The sequence below is a fragment of the Canis aureus genome, chromosome X, assembly GCF_053574225.1.
Source record: "Canis aureus isolate CA01 chromosome X, VMU_Caureus_v.1.0, whole genome shotgun sequence".
Classification (NCBI taxonomy): Eukaryota; Metazoa; Chordata; class Mammalia; order Carnivora; family Canidae; genus Canis; species Canis aureus.
In genome coordinates this window covers 71,372,886-71,390,062 of record NC_135649.1, presented here as the reverse complement: position 1 = coordinate 71,390,062, position 17,177 = coordinate 71,372,886, and the positions used below count along the sequence as shown (strand labels likewise).

General features: G+C 39.6%; 1 protein-coding gene, 1 long non-coding RNA gene and 1 pseudogene across 7 annotated transcripts in view; 2 read left to right on the top strand and 1 right to left on the bottom strand.

Annotated features, from left to right (window-relative positions):
* LOC144308463 (uncharacterized) overlaps positions 1-17,177 on the top strand; it is an 852,603-nt gene that overhangs the window by 40,895 nt on the left and 794,531 nt on the right. The window lies entirely within an intron of this gene.
* Positions 1-17,177, bottom strand: part of OPHN1 (oligophrenin 1) — a 587,085-nt gene that overhangs the window by 558,409 nt on the left and 11,499 nt on the right. The gene's annotated exons all lie outside the window — the stretch shown is intronic.
* Positions 12,711-13,809, top strand: LOC144308119 (heterogeneous nuclear ribonucleoprotein A1-like; annotated as a pseudogene).

The window sequence follows — 17,177 nt, the reverse complement described above, 5'->3', positions numbered from 1 at the left end:
GATAAACTCTATTTCCTATACAGAGAATATGCTGAAACCTAAGCTCAGTAACATAACCTTAACCAAGAGCATATCTTTAACTACTTTAGTCCCAAGTGTCCTCTAGGTAAGACTGAAAAAAAATAGAAGACTTAATTAAAGCCCTGGGATCCAAAAGTTGTATTTTCCCTAACAAACTAGCATCCAGTGCTCCCAAAAGGACAGACATTAATGATGGAAAACATTCCTCAGGAAACAATCTAATTCTATTCCTTTTCTAGCTCTCATCTATTTTGGCTGATTTAGGTGCCTGGAAAACAGAGTTGTTGTGGACTCCATGGCCTCCCAGACCTCTTCTAACACTATAATTCTGACTGCCCTACTTATATAAGGGAACTTGTGGTTATTCTCTAAAACTCCGTTTTAGAGGCCAGATTATTCCATTTTAGTAGAGATGCCACTATAAATAACATGAAATCACATCTAGAAATTGCCATGCTTTTAAAATTTGTATTAAATCATACCAAAATGTCAAAAATCATACTAATTAATCACAAGAAATAAATAAAAACCAGGAAAGCTGAGAGGTACTCCTGTTCATAACATTTAATTTCTTTGGACCTCCGTGAAATAATATCTGAACAGTTGGAGAAAGCCTGACTGAGCAGCATGCCCAGTTGTGACTTTTGTGGTTTCTGTCCAGTTACCTTCATTGCTAACTATCAAGGGAATTGCTATCTGGCCCTTTTAGTAAACCAGAAATTCCCAAATCTGTCAGGGAGAAGAAAAGATTCCTCTTATGACAAATAATACATCAGAAATCATGGGTTTCCCTTACAGCAAAGCCATAGGTTATACCTTAGGGCTTAATATACCAGTTCAAAATTCAAAATCAACAAACACATACAAACTATTCAAGGGATATGTAAAAGATCCCAATGATGGTCTCTGATGGGAAAGAGGAAACAGGGGTTCCTGGTCAAATGCTGAACAATTTCAGCACTGGAGAAGCAACATGCTTCTGACTGGTCACTGGGGAAAGTAAAAATCCTGGATGATAGCTTCTTGAGACCAGAGCTGAGATTGTGTCAGGTCCTGGGGCTAGGCATTAGGGATGCATCACTGGTGATGGAGCCTTTTATCCACTTAAACAAACAAACAAACAAAAACACCTAGTAGCACCATATGGATTCTAAGCCTTCACTGTGTATCACAAAGTAGGCTAGTTCTAAAGCCACTTCCTTACATACCTCTCTACACAAACCCAGATGAAGCTAGACAAAAACTAAGAAGTCCAAGGAACATTCAAAGAATTCAACATCTTGCCCTACCTAATAGTCAATTAATATTATACAGATTATTCTTTTATTGAGGGCTATGTTGTCTCTGCTGAAACTATTCAAATCTGCCATTTTAGCAAAAAAGCAGCCTTAGGCAATATATAAACAAGAGGGTGTGGCTCTGTGCCAATAAAATATTATTTACAAAAACATACATTGTTTACAAAATAGGTGGTGGGCATAATTTGCTCCATGAACCGTAGTATGCTGACCTTTGCTTTGGTGCAAAGAGAGCAAGGAGAAGTCTTTGAGAAATCAAGTAATTCCTTATCCCCTTTCGCTTTGGCCCAGGACTCCTAAGAAGGAGCAAAGAGCAAAGGCACAAGGCTAAAAAGTTTCCCCTAATCACTTATTCTTAAAGTCAGAGCCTATAAAACACTTCGAAGTATATACTGCCTGTGACTATCTATTCTACCTACTTCTATTTGGCACCATTAGAAAACAAAAGTCTCTGTTGATCCAATAGAGAGACCAGAGTGACCTTCTTGGACATGCCAATGGAATGCTACATGTTCTTTATTAAACATCATATTATTAACTCTTGCCTGATGTAGAAACTCAGTTTCCCATAAGAAACATCAAAGCCACAACTGTCAGTTTTCACAAACACCCAGAAGCTCCTGGAGGGCCACACTTTGGGAAAGCTAGTCCTAAAGACAACTACTACTCCTTGAGGTTAAGACTGCTCCTGAGAGAAAAGAATTCTCCCTAGAAATACTTGCCAAGCAAGTGCCTCCTTGCCCAGTGACTGGTTCAATGCTTTAATCAGCCAGATCCTGCTGGACTTGTTAGACCTGACAAAACAACAACAATAACTTTGGAAATAATACCTTACATGGGCCAGGGCAAAACTGCCTGCTGCAAAGGAAATCTGTATAATGGGCTTTGCCCAGGAAACATGCCAATTATTCTCATACTAGCAGGGAAGCAGAAGCTGATTAAAGGCACAGGGGTGAAAAAGAGGTATTAGGACCAAAAGGATTGGTCCTAAATATCACCATGGCACACCTATATTTATGAGCTCCTTTGAATGGGGGCTGCCTAACACATGACATGAGGGAAAGGACCAAAGACTTTAAATCACAATTTGGAGGGTGGCAAGTGAGTCATCAGAGCAGAGACAGGTAGCCAGGCATAAAAACAAGGGGAGGAGGGCGGGAGGTGGGGGTGAATGGGTGACGGGCACTGAGGGGGGCACTTGACGGGATGAGCACTGAGTGTTATTCTGTATGTTGGCAAATTGAACACCAATAAAAAATAAATTTATTATTAAAAAAAACAAGGTACAGTAAGGCAAGGTTTCTGAGAGGGCCTTCTAGGGTCCAGAAGGTAGGAGATGGCAGCTGGCAATGGGCAACACTGAGGAGAGTGAATAATAAGAGTTTACAGATAGTGAGATACATAAGAAAATGGTGCTAGGGGGGCAGGCTCAAGGAGCAGAAGTGGGCTGAGTACAAAGCCAGGCCAGAGCAGGGACATCCACCAGGGAGAACTGGGTAACTACCATGGCAGGAGACTATACAAGAAAGCCCAGAGACAGAATTCCCAAACCTACCTTTAGGGCATAACCAGTGATACCATTCTACAGAGAATACACTAGAATACAGAAGAAAATCTGAAGCCCTTGAGAGCCAGAAAATCTGGCTTTGGACCCTAATTTGCCACATATTAGCTGAATAACTCTAAGCAAATAAATCACTTAACTTCTCTGAATTTCAATTTCCTGATCTGTAAAACTGGGAAACCATTATTTGCCCTTGGTCACTTCACCTATATAAGAGGAACATTAACAATACCCTACCTGATTAGCTCTTAGGGTTGTTGTAAAGATCAAATAGAAATCATAGGTAAAACAGGTGAACTGAAAAGTACTAAGAAAGATGTTCTCCTTCCATTATTTTTACCAAGTATTATTATGTATGACACCAGTGCAAACATACGACTCCATCTAAAGATGAAACTGGTTTCAAACAAGATATATATTAGCCCTAAAAGTCAACATTCACATAACTTGGACTAAATAATGTCTCTACCATCTATGAAACCCCTAGAATAGAAAACTAAGTGACCTATTAAAATATCTCCCTGTTTTTCTTCCTTATTAACTAATTTACTATTTTAAGCTTCATTTTACATCCCAAAGCTATAATGAATGTTGTCCAGGGTCACCCCCTCACCTATCATCAATATGAAGCTTTTTGAATTCTTTTTAACCACCTCCATTGGCTTCAGAGAATTCTCCTTTATTTTTTTAAAAAGATTTTATTTATTTATTCATGAGAGACAGAGAGAGAGAGAGGCAAAGACACAGGCAGAGGGCGAAGCAGGCTCCATGCAGGGAGCCCGACATGGGACTAAATCCCGGGTCTCCAGGATCACGCCCTGGGCAGAAGGCAGCACCAAACCGCCGAGCCACCCGGGCTGCCCGAGAATTCTCCTTTAAAGATCTCTACCTTGGTCTGGACATTCTTCTTCACAGCAGCCTTCCCAGAATAGCACATATTTGGTTAATGATGCCAGAAACTACCACAAGCTCTGGGCTATCAGCCCTGCTAGCTACCCCCTTCTTTACTGCTGTTCTCCAGCTTTCAAGCCTTTCTTAATGGTCACTTCCCCTGCACATGCATACTGGTAGATGCTCCTGTTTCTCTACAGAAGGCCACATATCTCTTCCTTATATCTGTTCTTTCTAAACTATCTGTTTGTCCAAATAGCACTTATATTCTCTTTCATCATTAAAGGGAATAAAAACAATGTGGAACAGTGGAAAAAAATACTCAGAAAATCTAAGGCTTAGCCTACTACTGACTAGCAGTAGGAAAGTTCTTAAGCTCCCTAAGCGTTAGTTTCCTCATGTATAAAATGGAGATAATAACATTTTCCTTTCCAGATTAAGTTACATGAGGTATGTGAAAGTGCCCTGTATACTATAAAGTGCTTTGCAAATGTTAACTTACACCCACATCTATATCCACAGTTTATACCTATACCACCTATACCATCTATATTCACATCTATACCCACAGTTTATACCCACATTTATATCCACATCCAGGTAATTGGTCAACCTGAGTAAGATCACATTCACAAATCTCAGCCTTGTGTTGCCCAGCACAAACATCACCATACCTGAAACACAACTCAATTTGTATTAGAATTATGTCTTCCTCATTCATACTTGGATTCTCTAAATTCCACATATCTGGGGGGGGGGAATTCTATTATAAAAGATCTTTCTCTTGATCTTCTGTTTCATCAATCTAGGCAGGAGCCAACTAGATAAAGTACAACAGTAACTTCAGCCTGTCTAAACCTTACTTCCCCTACTCCATTTCTGCAGGTCTGTGAAATGCATGGCTATCTTCAGACCAACACTGGAGGTGCATTCATGGCACAAGGCAGTAAAAAGAAAACAAGACTCTTCTTTCACAATCTGAAAGTGATTCTGAAAAAAATATCATAGGCTTAGCAAAGAGGTTGTGAAGAGAAGAGACTGCTTGGTGAGGCACAGTGATATTGCACAGAACCCAGGAAGGTGAGTGGTTATTGGGTTCCAGTAGTGACTCTGGTTAACTGGCCCCATGATCTTGGACAGGGAACATCCCCTCTTAAGTTTGCTCTCTCATCTGAAAAATGAAAGAGTTAAATGTTCTCTGAAGGTCCCTTAGAACAGTATGAGTCCATTTTGAGCAAGATAATGCCCATTAATTAAAAAGAAGAGGAAATACTTAAACTTAGCAACTGCTTTTCACAAAGGAAAAACAAACAAAATGCCAAAATACCCCAGCTTTCCCTCCCCTTCCTTTCTGCTAGTGCAGCCATACAATCCCTGGCTGAGCTGTTACCCAATTAACACACTGATAACCCTTCAATTCATATTTAGTGCCATAACAGAATAATCATTCCCATAAACCCTGAAACACTGGGCATGGGTGTGGATTGGAGAAGGAAAACCAAATATGGAGAGAGATCAATATTTCTCATTTTAAGAGGAAGAGAACTCAGCATGGTGACAGTGGTGGCAAGGACATTATCTTTACGTTTGCGTTTTTTTTCCTGCTCTAGACAAAAGTTGTAAGGGGCTGCTACAAAACACCTTGATAGCTTGTTATTCATCACTCTCCCCCATCTAATGAATTCAGGGTAGATGAATTCAGGATTAGTCCCCAGCTGTCAAATGCCACTTGCATAATACATATTTTTCCAATCACACTGAAAGGCTTTTCCACAACAGTCTGGCTCTGGAAAGAGATCTGGAAGCTGAAATATGGCCCTCTTATTTCTGGGAAGTCCTTAATGAAAACCTTTTGCAAAGAACTGCCTTGAAGTTCCTAATATGGTACTATATAGTGTGGGGCCTACTGCTTGCCACTTAAGGAGAAAATTCATGCTTCCTTACGATAAAAATAATATGGGGAGAGGACTCTGTCATCCTTTAGTAATGAAACACATTTTCCAGTTATACACTATGCACTACGTGAAAAGAAGCTGCAATTTGCCAAAAGATATCATGGACCTCTGGAACTGCCCAACGAGCTGGTGTAGACTCTTGGGGAAAGAAAAAAGAGGACTGGTTTCACACCATCAGAATGTATAGCTGTTCTTCTATGACAAAGAACAGAAAACACAACCAGATCCTAATTAAATTGAAGCTAGACTGGTTAGCAGGAAAACTCCCTAAGGGGAGGGAATGAAAGGAAACTTACTACTGGTCCAGTTCTTTACTGCCAACTGGATTATTTCAAACATAAGCACCCTCAGCCCCAATAAAGAACATCCAGGCAATTTTAATGCAAGATACCTGCTTTAGAGTATAGTATAGTATAGAAAGAATCTTAGAATGCAAAATCAAAAAATCTGACTCTGGTCCCAATTTGGACCCCAGCTCTAGGTCCCTGTAGGAGTCAGTCCTCTCTCTTAGCTTCCTTTTCCCTAGACATGAACTCAACAGAGTAGATGTAAAGTTTTCTAAACAGTATTCCAGGTCAGTTATTCTATAAGAACCAAAGGAGGGGTACCTGGGTGGCTCAGTGCTTGAGTGTCTGTCTTTGGCTCAGGTCGTGATCCCGGGATCCTAAGATTGAGTTCCGCATCAGGCTACATGCAGGGAGCCTGCTTCTCCCTCTGCATATGTCTCTGCCTCTCTCTCTCTCTGTGTCTCTCATGAATAAATAAATAAAATCTTTTTTAAAAAAGAACCAAAGGAACCTCCGTTTCTCCATGCACAATGTGGAAAAAATGACTTTAAGATATAACTCACATATCATAAAATTCACTAATTAAAGTGTACAATTAAGTGGGCTTTAGTATAATCAGAGTTGTGCAATTATCATTACAAGCTTAATTTAGAAAATTTGCGCAACCCCAAACAGAAATCCTTTGCCCATTAACAGTCATCCCAACCCTCCCTCCAGCCCTAGACAACCACTAACCTGATATACCAAGTTTGTTTAATGTTTCTAACATAAGGTAGTAGGCTTTTTTAAATATCTGTATTTATTAACATAATGAAATGGGTTTTTTTTTCTTATTCCAATTACTTGGTGTATTACGTTATTACATTGATTGATTTTCAGATGCTAAAATTTGGATTCCTGAAATAAATTCCACTTGAGTATAATATGTAATCCATGTTGCTGGGTTTGGTTTCCCAGCATTTTGTTTAGGATATTTGCATTTATATTATTAAGGGAATTTTGTCTATAGTTTTATTTTCTTATGATGTCTGGTCTTGCTCTCAGGCTACTACTGGCCTCAGAGAATATGTTAAGACGTGTTCTCTCTCTCTCTCTCTCTCTCTCTCTCTCTCTGTCTCTCTCTCTTGGAAGAGTTTGCAAAGAATGGGTATTAATTTTTCTTTAAATTTCTGGAAGAATTCACCAGTGAAACGATCTAGGCCTAGGCTTTTCTTTGTGGATAGTATTTTGATTACTAATTCGATGTCTTTACCCATTATAACTCTATACAGATTTTCCATTTATTGTGGAGTCAATTTTAGTAGTCTGTGTCTTCTTAGAAATTTAACCATCTCATCTAAATTACATAATTTGTTGGCATACAGTTATTCATAGTATTCCATTTTATTCTTTTTTAAATATTTTATAATGTTGGTAGTGTCCCCTCCATTATTCCTGCTTTTAATAATTCAAATCTTCTTATCTTTTCTCTTTGTAAGTATAGCTAATGACTTCTCAATGTTGTTGGTCTTTCTAAAAACCAACTTTTGATTTTTTAAAAATTTCTCTATGACTTTTCTATTCTTAATTTCATTTAATTTGACTTTATATTTATCACTTCTTTCTTTCTACTTTCTTTGGTATTATTTTTTCTCTTTCTAGTACCTTAAAGTGGAAGGTTAGGTTACTAAATTGTGATCTTTCTTCTTTTCTAATATAGGCATTTAAAGCTATAAATTTTCCTCTAAGCACTGTTTTTCCTGCATCCCATAATTTTTGGCATGTTGCTTTTATTCATTACAAAGTATTTTCTAATTGCCCTTATGATTTCTTTGGCCCAACAGACAGGAGTATGATGTATAATTTCCACATATATGTGAACTGCCTAAATATTCTTTTTATTGATTTATAATTTCATTCCATGGTAACTAAAGAATACTCACTTCATGTGAATAGTTAGACATGTTTTGTGGCCTAGCAGAAGGTCTATCCTGAAAAATGTTCCATGTGCACTTGAGAATAATGTGTATCTGCTGTTGTCATGTAGTGTCCAACAAATGTCTGTAAGAGGTCTAGCTGCCTTACAGTATTATTCAAGTCTTCTATTTCTTTACTGAACTCTGTCTAATCTATCCATTGTTGAAAGTGCAATATTGAAGTTTCCAACTATTATTTTTAGAGTATCTATTTCTCCCATCAATTCTGTCCACTTATGCTTCATGTATTGTGGGGCTCTATTCTTAGGTGTATATGCTTATAATTTTATTTATTTCTGATATATGGACTGTGATTACCATTATAAAATATTTTTTTCCATGCCAAAAATATTTTGTCTTAAAATCTATGTTGTCTGGGGACATGTGGGTGGCTCAGTCAGTTAAGTAACTGACTCTTGCTTTCACCTCAGGTCATGATCTCAGAATCATAAAATTGGGCCCCACTTTGGACACCACACTCAGCACAGTGTCTGCTCATACCTTGCCCTCTGCTTCTCCTTCTGTGCTCTCTTGAATAAATAAACAAACAAATAAAAAATATTTTGTTTAACTCTAATTTGTCAGGCAAGATGGTGGAGGAGTAAGATCCCCAAGTCATCTGCCCCCACCAACTTCCTTAGATAATTTTCAAATCATCCTGAAAACCTACGAATTTGACATGAAATTTAAAGAAAAAACAGCTGGAGCACTACAGAGAGAAAAGTTTGTGCTTCTAAAAAATACTTGTTTTTACTGGTGTGAGGTGGTATCTCATTGTGGTTTTGATTTGTATTTCCCTGATGGCAAGTGATGCAGAGCATTTTCCCACATACTTGCTGGCCATGTCTATGTCTTCCTCTGTGAGATTTCTGTTCATGTCTTTTGCCCATTTCATGATTGGATTGTTTGTTTCTTTGGTGCTGAGTTTAATAAGTTCTTTATAGACCTTGGAAACAAGCCCTTTATCCAGCAATTGCACTGCTGGGGATTTACCCCAAAGATGCAGATGCAATGAAACGCCGGGACACCTGCACCCCGATGTTTATAGCAGCAATGTCCACAATAGCCAAAGTGTGGAAGGAGCCTCGGTGTCCACTGAAAGATGAGTGGATAAAGAAGATGTGGTTTATGTATACAATGGAATATTACTCAGCCATTAGAAACAACAAATACCCACCATTTGCTTCCACGTGGATGGACCTGGAGGGTATTATGCTGAGTGAAGTAAGTCAATCGGAGAAGGACAAACATTATATGGTCTCATTCATTTGGGGAATATAAATAATAGTGAATGGGAATAGAGGGGAAGGGAGAAGAAATGGGTAGGAAATATCAGAAAGGGAGACAGAACATGGAAGACTCCTAACTCTGGGAAACGAACTAGGGGTGGTGAAAGGGGAGGAGCGCGGAGGGTGGGGGTGACTGGGTGGCCGGCACTGAGGGGGGCACTTGATGAGATGAGCACTGGGTGTTATTCTGTATGTTAGCAAATTGAACACCAATAAAAATAAATTTATTTTTACAAAAAAAATACTTGCTTTTAGCCACTGTACACTGAGCAAAATGACAAGAAAGAAGAACTCACCACAAATGAGAGAATCAGAAACAGTACTCTCCCCACAGAGTTGCAAAATTTGGATTACAATTTGATATCAGAAAGCCAATTCAGAAGCACAATTAGAAAGCTACTGGTGGTTCTGAAAAAAGCATAAAGAATTCAAGAGATTTCATGATTGCAGAATTTAGATCTAATCAAGTCGAAATTAAAAAATCAATTAAATGAAATGCAATCCAAACTGGAGGTCCTAACGACAAGGGTTAATAAGGTAGAAGAAAGAGTGAGAGACATAGAAGACAAGTTGATGGCAAGGAAGGAAGCTGAGGAAGAAAAAGAGAAAAACAAAAGACCACAAGGAAAGGTGAAGGGAAATAAATGATAGGGGATCCCTGGATGGTTCAGTGGTTTGGCGCCTGCCTTTGGCCCAGGGCATGGTCCTGGAGTCGCGGGGTGGAGTCCCGCATCCGGCTCCCATCGGGCTCCCAGCGTGGGGCCTGCTTCTCTCTCTGCCTGTGTCTGCCTCACTCTGTGTGTCTCTCATGAATAAATAAAATCTTTTAGAAAAAGGAAATAAATGATAGCCTCAGAAGGAAAAATCTACGTTTAATTGGGGTTGCAGAGGGTGCCGAGAGGGACAGAGGACCAGAAAGCATATTTCAAAAAATCATAGCTGAGAACATCCCTAATTTGGGAAGGGCAACAGGCATTCAGATCCAGGAAATAGAGAGATCCTCCCAAAAACCATTAAAAACTGTTCAACACCTCGACATTCAATAGTGAAACTTGCGAATTCCAAAGATAAAGAGAAGATCCTTTTTTTTAAAGATTTTATTTATTCACTCATAGAGACAGAGAGAGAGAGAGAGAGAGAGAGAGAGAGAGAGAGAGGCAGAGACACAGGCAGAGGGAGAAGCAGGCTCCATGCAGGGAGCCCAACATGGGACTCGATCCAGGGTCTCCAGGATCACGCCCTGGGCTGCAGGCGGCGCTAAACCGCTGTGCCACCGGGGCTGCCCTAAAGAGAAGATCCTTAAAGCAGCAAGAGACAAGAGATCCCTAACCTTTATGGGGAGAAATATCAGATTAACAGCAGACCTCTCCACAGAGACCTGGCAGGCCAGAAAGGGCTGGCAGGATATATTCAGGGTCCGAAATGAGAAGAACCTGCAGCCAAGAATACTTTATCCAGCAAGGTTCTCATTCAGAATAGAAGGAGAAATAAAGAGCTTCCAAGATAGGCAGAAACTGAAAGAATCTGTGTCCTCCAAACCAGCTCTGCAAGAAATATTAAGGGGGACCCTGTAAAAGAAAGAGGAAGTCCAAAAAACAATCCACAAAAACAGGGACTGAAGAGGTATCATGATGACACTAAATTCATATCTTTCTATCGTAACTCTGAAGGTGAATGGGTTTAATGATCCCATCAAAAGGCACAGGGCTTCAGACTGGATAAAAAAAGCAAGACCAGCTATCTGCTGTCTATAAGAGACTCTTTTTAGACCTAAGGACACCTACAGCCTGAAAATGAAAGGCTGGAGAACTATTTACCATTCAAATGGTCCTCCAAAGAAAGCAGGGGTAGCAATCCTCATATCAGATAAATTAAAGTTTATCCCAAAGACTGTAGTAAGAGATGAAGAGGGACACTATATCATATTTAAAGGATCTATCCAACAAGAAGACCTAACAATAATGAATATTTATGCCCCTAACGTGGGAGCTGCCAAGTATATCAATCAATTAATAACCAAAGTAAAGACATACTTAGATAATAATACACTAATACTGGGAGAATTCAACACGGAGATGTTGTCATTCTGCAAATGACAGATCTTCTAAGCACAACATCTCCAAATAAACAAGAGCTTTAAATGATACAGTGGACCAGATGAATTTCACAGATATATACAGAACTTTACACCCAAATGCAACTGAATACACATTATTCTCAAGTGCACATGGAACTTTTTCCAGAATAGACCACATACTGGGTCACAAATCAGGTCTCAACCAATACCAAAAGATTGCATTGCCCCCTGCATATTTTCAGACCATAATGCTTTGAAACTTGAACTCAATCACAAGAAGAAATTTGGAGGAAACTCAAACACGTGGAGGATAAATAGCATCCTGCTAAAAGATGGAAGGGTCAACCAGGAAATAAGAGAAGAATTAAAAAGATTCATGGAAACTAATAAAAATGAAGATACAAAATATTTGGGATACAGCAAAAGCAGTCCTGAGGGAAATACATATTTTCCTGAGGGAAATACATCTCAATACAAGCATCCCTCAAAAAATTGGAAACAACTCAAATACACAAGCTAACCTTGAACCTAAAGGAACTGGAGAAAGAACAGCAAATAAACCCTACACCAAGCAGAAGAAGAGACTTAATAAAGATTGGAGCAGGACTCAATGACATAGAGACCAGAAGAACTGTGGAACAGATTAACAAAACCAGGAGTTGGTTCTTTGAAAGAATTAATAAGATAGATAAACCATTAGCCAGCCTTATTAAAAACAAAAGAGAAAAGACTCTTAATTAATAAAATCACGAAAGAGATCACCACCAATACCAAGGAAATACAAACGATTTTAAAAACACATTATGAGCAGCTATATGCCAATAAATTAGGAGATCCCAATCTAGAGGAAATGGATGCATTTCTGAAAAACCACAAGCTACCATAAATGGAACAGGAAGAAATAGAAATCCTGAACAGGCCAATAATGAGGAAGGAAATTGAAGCAGCCATCAAAAACCTCCCAAGACACAAAGTCCAGGGCCAGATGGTTTCCCAGGGGATTTCTATCAAACATGTAAAGAAGAAACATTACCTATTCTACTAAAGCTGTTCCAAAAGATAGAAAGGGATGGAATACTTCCAAACTCATTTTATGAGGCCAGCATCACCTTAATTCCAAAACCAAAGACCCCACCAAAAAGGAGAATTATAGATCTGATGTACACAGATGCAAAAATTCTCAACAAGATACTAGCCAATAGGATCCAACAGTACATTAAGAAGATTATTCACCATGACCAAGTGAGAATTATCCCTGGGATTCAAGGCTGGTTCAACACTCATAAAGCAATCAATGTGACTGATCATATAAACAAGAGAAAAAACAAGAACCATATGATCCTCTCAATAGATTCAGAGAGGTCCCTGGACGCCGCCGAGTAAGCATCGTTAAAGTCTCCACTCCCACCACCGTCATGTCTAAGTCAGAGTCTCCCAAAGAGCCTGAACAGCTGGGGAAGCTCTTCATCGGAGGTTTGAGCAACCGATGAGAGTCTGAGTGGCCATTTTGAGCAATGGGGGATGCTTACGGACTGTGTGGTAATGAGAGACCCCAATACCAAGCGCACCAGAGGCTTCGGGTTCGACTTGTACGCCACCGTAGAGGAGGTGGTCGCAGCCATGAACGCTCGGCTGCAAAAGTTGGATGGAAGAGTCGTGGAATCAAAGAGGGCTGTCTCCCGAGACGATTCTCAAAGACCTGGTGCCCACTTAACTGTGAAAAATATTTTTGTTGGTGGCATTAAAGAAGACACTGAAGAACATCATCTAAGAGATTATCTTGAACAGTATGGGAAAATTGAAGTGATTGAGATCATGACTGACCAAGGCAGTAGCAAACAGAGAGGTTTTGCTTTTGTGACCTTTGGCGACCATGACTCTGTAGACATGATTGTCATTCAAAAATACCATACTGTGAATGACCACAACTGTGAAGTAAGGAAAGCCCTATCGAAGCAAGAGATGGCTAGTGCTTCGTCCAGCCAAAGAGGCCGAAGTGGTTCTGGAAACTTTGGTGGTGATCGTGGAGGTGGTTTTGGTGGGAATGACAACTTTGGTCGTGGAGGGAACTTCAGTGGTCGAGGTGGCTTCGGTGGCAGTCGAGGTGGTGGTGGATACGGTGTCAGTGGGGATGGCTATAACAGATTTGGTAATGATGGAAGCAACTTTGGAGGTGGCAGAAGCCATAACGATTTTGGCAATTACAACAATCAATCCTCAAATTTTGGAACCAAGAAAGGAGGAAATTTTGGAGGCAGAAGCTCTAGCCCCTATGGTGGTAGAGGCCAATACTTTGCCAAACCACGAAACCAAGGTGGCTATGGCGGTTCAAGCAGCAGCAGCAGCTATGGCAGTGGCAGAAGGTTTTAATTACTGCCAGGAAACAAAGCTTAGCAGGACAGGAGAGTCAGAGAAGTGACAGGGAAGCTGCAGGTTACAACAGATTTGTGAACTCAGCCAAGCACAGTGGTGGCAGGGCCTAGCTGCTACACAGACATGTTTTAGACAATACTCATGTGTATGGGCAAAAAACTCCAGGACTATATTTGTGACTAATTGTATAACAGGTTATTTTAGTTTCTGTACTGTGGAAGATGTAAAGCATTCCAAAAAAGGGTTTTAATGTAGATTTTTTTTGGACCCATGCTGTTGATTGCTAAATGCAATAGTCTGATCATGATGCTGAATAAATGTGTCTTTTTCAAAAAAATAGATTTAGAGAAAGCATTTGACAAAATACAGCATCCATTCCTGATCAAAACTTTTCAGAGTGCAGGGATAGAGGGAACATTCCTCAGCATCTTAAAAGCCATCTACAAAAAGCCCACAGCCAATATCATTCTCAATGGGGAAACACTGGGAGCCTTTCCCCTAAGATCAGGAACACAACAGGGATGTCCACTCTCACCACTGCTATTCAACATAGTACTGGAAGTCCTAGCCTCAGCAATCAGACAACAAAAAGAAATGAAAGGCATTCAAAACTGGCAAAGAAGAAGTCAAATTCTCCCTCTTCGCAGATGACATGATACTATACAGAGAAAACCCAAAAGACTCCACCCCAAGATTGCTAGAACTCATATAGCAATTTGGCTGTGTGGCAGGATACAAAATCAATGCCCAGAAATCAGTGGCATTTCTATACACTAACAATGAAACTGAAGAAAGAAAAATTAAGGAGTCAATCCCATTTACAGAGGATCGCTGGATGGCTCAGCGGTTTGGTGCCTGCCTTCGGCCCAGGGCGTGATCCTTGAGTCCCAGGTTTGGGTACCGCATTGGGCTCCTTGCATGGAGCTGCTTCTCCCTCTCCCTGTGTCTCTGCCTCTCTCTGTGTGTCTTTCATGAAGAAATAAAATCTTTAAAAAAAACATTTACAATTGCATCCAAAAGCTTAAGATACCTAGTAATAAACCTCACCAAAGAGGTAAAGGATCTATACCCTAAAAACTACAGAACACTTCTGAAAGAAATTGAGGCAGACACAAAGAAATGGAAAAATATTCCATGCTCATGGATTGGAAGAATTAATAGTGTGAAAATGTCATTGCTACCCAGGGCAATTTATACATTTAATGCAATCCCTATCAAACTACCATGGACTTTCTTCAGAGAGTTGGAACAAATCATCTTAAGATTTGTGTGGAATCAGAAAGGACCCCAAATAGCCAGGGGAATATTGAAAAAGAAAACCAGAGGTAGGGGCATCACAGTGCCAGATTTCAGGTTGTACTAAAAAGCTGTGATCATCAAGACAGTGTGGTACCAGCACAAAAACAGACACATAGATAATGGAACAGAACAGAGAATCCAGAAATGGCCCTCAACTCTATGGTCAACTAATATTCGACAAAGCAGGAAAGACTATTCACTGGAAAAAAGACAGTCTCTTCAATCAATGGTGCTGGGACAATTAGACAGCCATGTGCAGAAGAATGTAACTAGACCACTCTCTTGCACCATACACAAGGATAAATTCAAAATGGATGAAAGATCTAAATGTAAGACAAGAATCCATCAAAATCCTAGAGGAGAACACAGGCAACACCCTTTTTGAACTTGGACACAGCAACTTCTTGCAAGATACATCTATGAAGGCAAGGGAAACAAAAGCAAAAATGAATTATTGGGACTTCATCAAGATAAGAAGCTTCTGTACAGCAAAAGAAACAGTCAACAAAACTAAAAGACAACCTACAGAATAGGAGAAGATATTTGCAAATGACCTATCAGATAAAGGGCTAGCATCCAAGATCTATAGAGAACTTATTAAACCCAACAGCAAAAAAAACAAACAATCCAATCATGAAATGGGCAGAAGACATGAACAGAAATTTCACAGAGGAAGACACAGACATGGCCAACAAGCACATGAGAAAATGCTCCACATCACTGGCCATCAGGGAAATACAAATCAAAACCACAATGAGATACCACCTCACACCAGTGAGAATGGGGAAAATTCACAAGACAGGAAACAACAATGTTGGAGAGGATGTGGAGAAAGGGGAACCCTCTTGCACTGTTGGTGGGAATGTGAACTGGTGCAGCCACTCTGGAAAACTGTGTGGAGGTTCCTCAAAGAGTTAAAAATAGATCTGCCCTACGACCTAGCAATTGCACTGCTGGGGATTTACCCCAAATTTACAGATGCAGTGAAACGCCGGGACACCTGCACCCCGATGTTTATAGCAGCAATGTCCACAATAGCCAAACTGTGGAAGGAGCCTCGGTGTCCATCGAAAGATGAATGGATAAGGAAGCTGTGGTCTATGTATACAATGGAATATTACTCAGCTATTAGAAACGACAAATACCCACCATTTGCTTCGACGTGGATGGAACTGGAGGGTATTATGCTGAGTGAAGTAAGTCAATCGGAGAAGGACAAACATTATATGGTCTCATTCATTTGGGGAATATAAAAAATAGTGAAAGGGAATAAAGGGGAAAGGAGAAAAAAATGAGTGGGAAATATCAGTGAGGGAGACAGAACATGAGAGACTCCTAACTCTGGAAAACGAACAAGGGGTGGTAGAAAGGGAGGTGGGCGGGGGGTTGGGGGTGACTGGGTGACGGGCACTGAGGGGGGCACTTGACGGGATGAGCACTGGGTGTTATGCTATATGTTGGCAAATCGAACTCCAATAAAAAATATACAAAAAGATAAAAGAAAATTTTAAAAATAATAGTAAATCTACATTGTCTGATATTGTTAAAGCCACCACAACTCTCTTTGGTTGCTGTTTGCTTGACATATTTTTCTATCCTTTTATTCTCAACTATTTGTTTCTTTGAATCCAAAATGTCTCTTAAAGATAGTATAAGTTTTAATCAATTTATCCATTTTGCTAATTCCTTCCTTTCTATTGCAATGTGTATTCCACTCACACTTAATATATTTACAGATTTATGTATACCATGTATTTTCTATATGTCTTATCTTGTTTCCTCTATTCCTCCACCACTGTCTTCTTTTGTGTTAAATAGATGTTGTCTATTGTAGTATTTTAATTCCCTTGTTTCTTTCACTTATATATAATTTTAGTTATTTTATTAGTGGCTCACCTCAGGATTACAATTACCACCTTAATTTAAGACAAACTAGTTCAGATTAATTTTAACTTATATTGGAAAGCATGCAGAAACATTGTGCCAGTGTAATTGCTTCCTCCCCTCTGCTTTGTGGTATATTGTCATATGTATTGCCTGTTTATGTATCATAAGCTCATCAGCACAGTTTTATTACTATTGAATCATGCAGTTGTCATTTAAATTAAGTAGGGAAAAAAGAGTTACTAAAAGACAGTTATGCTGTCTTTGATATCTACATATGTAGT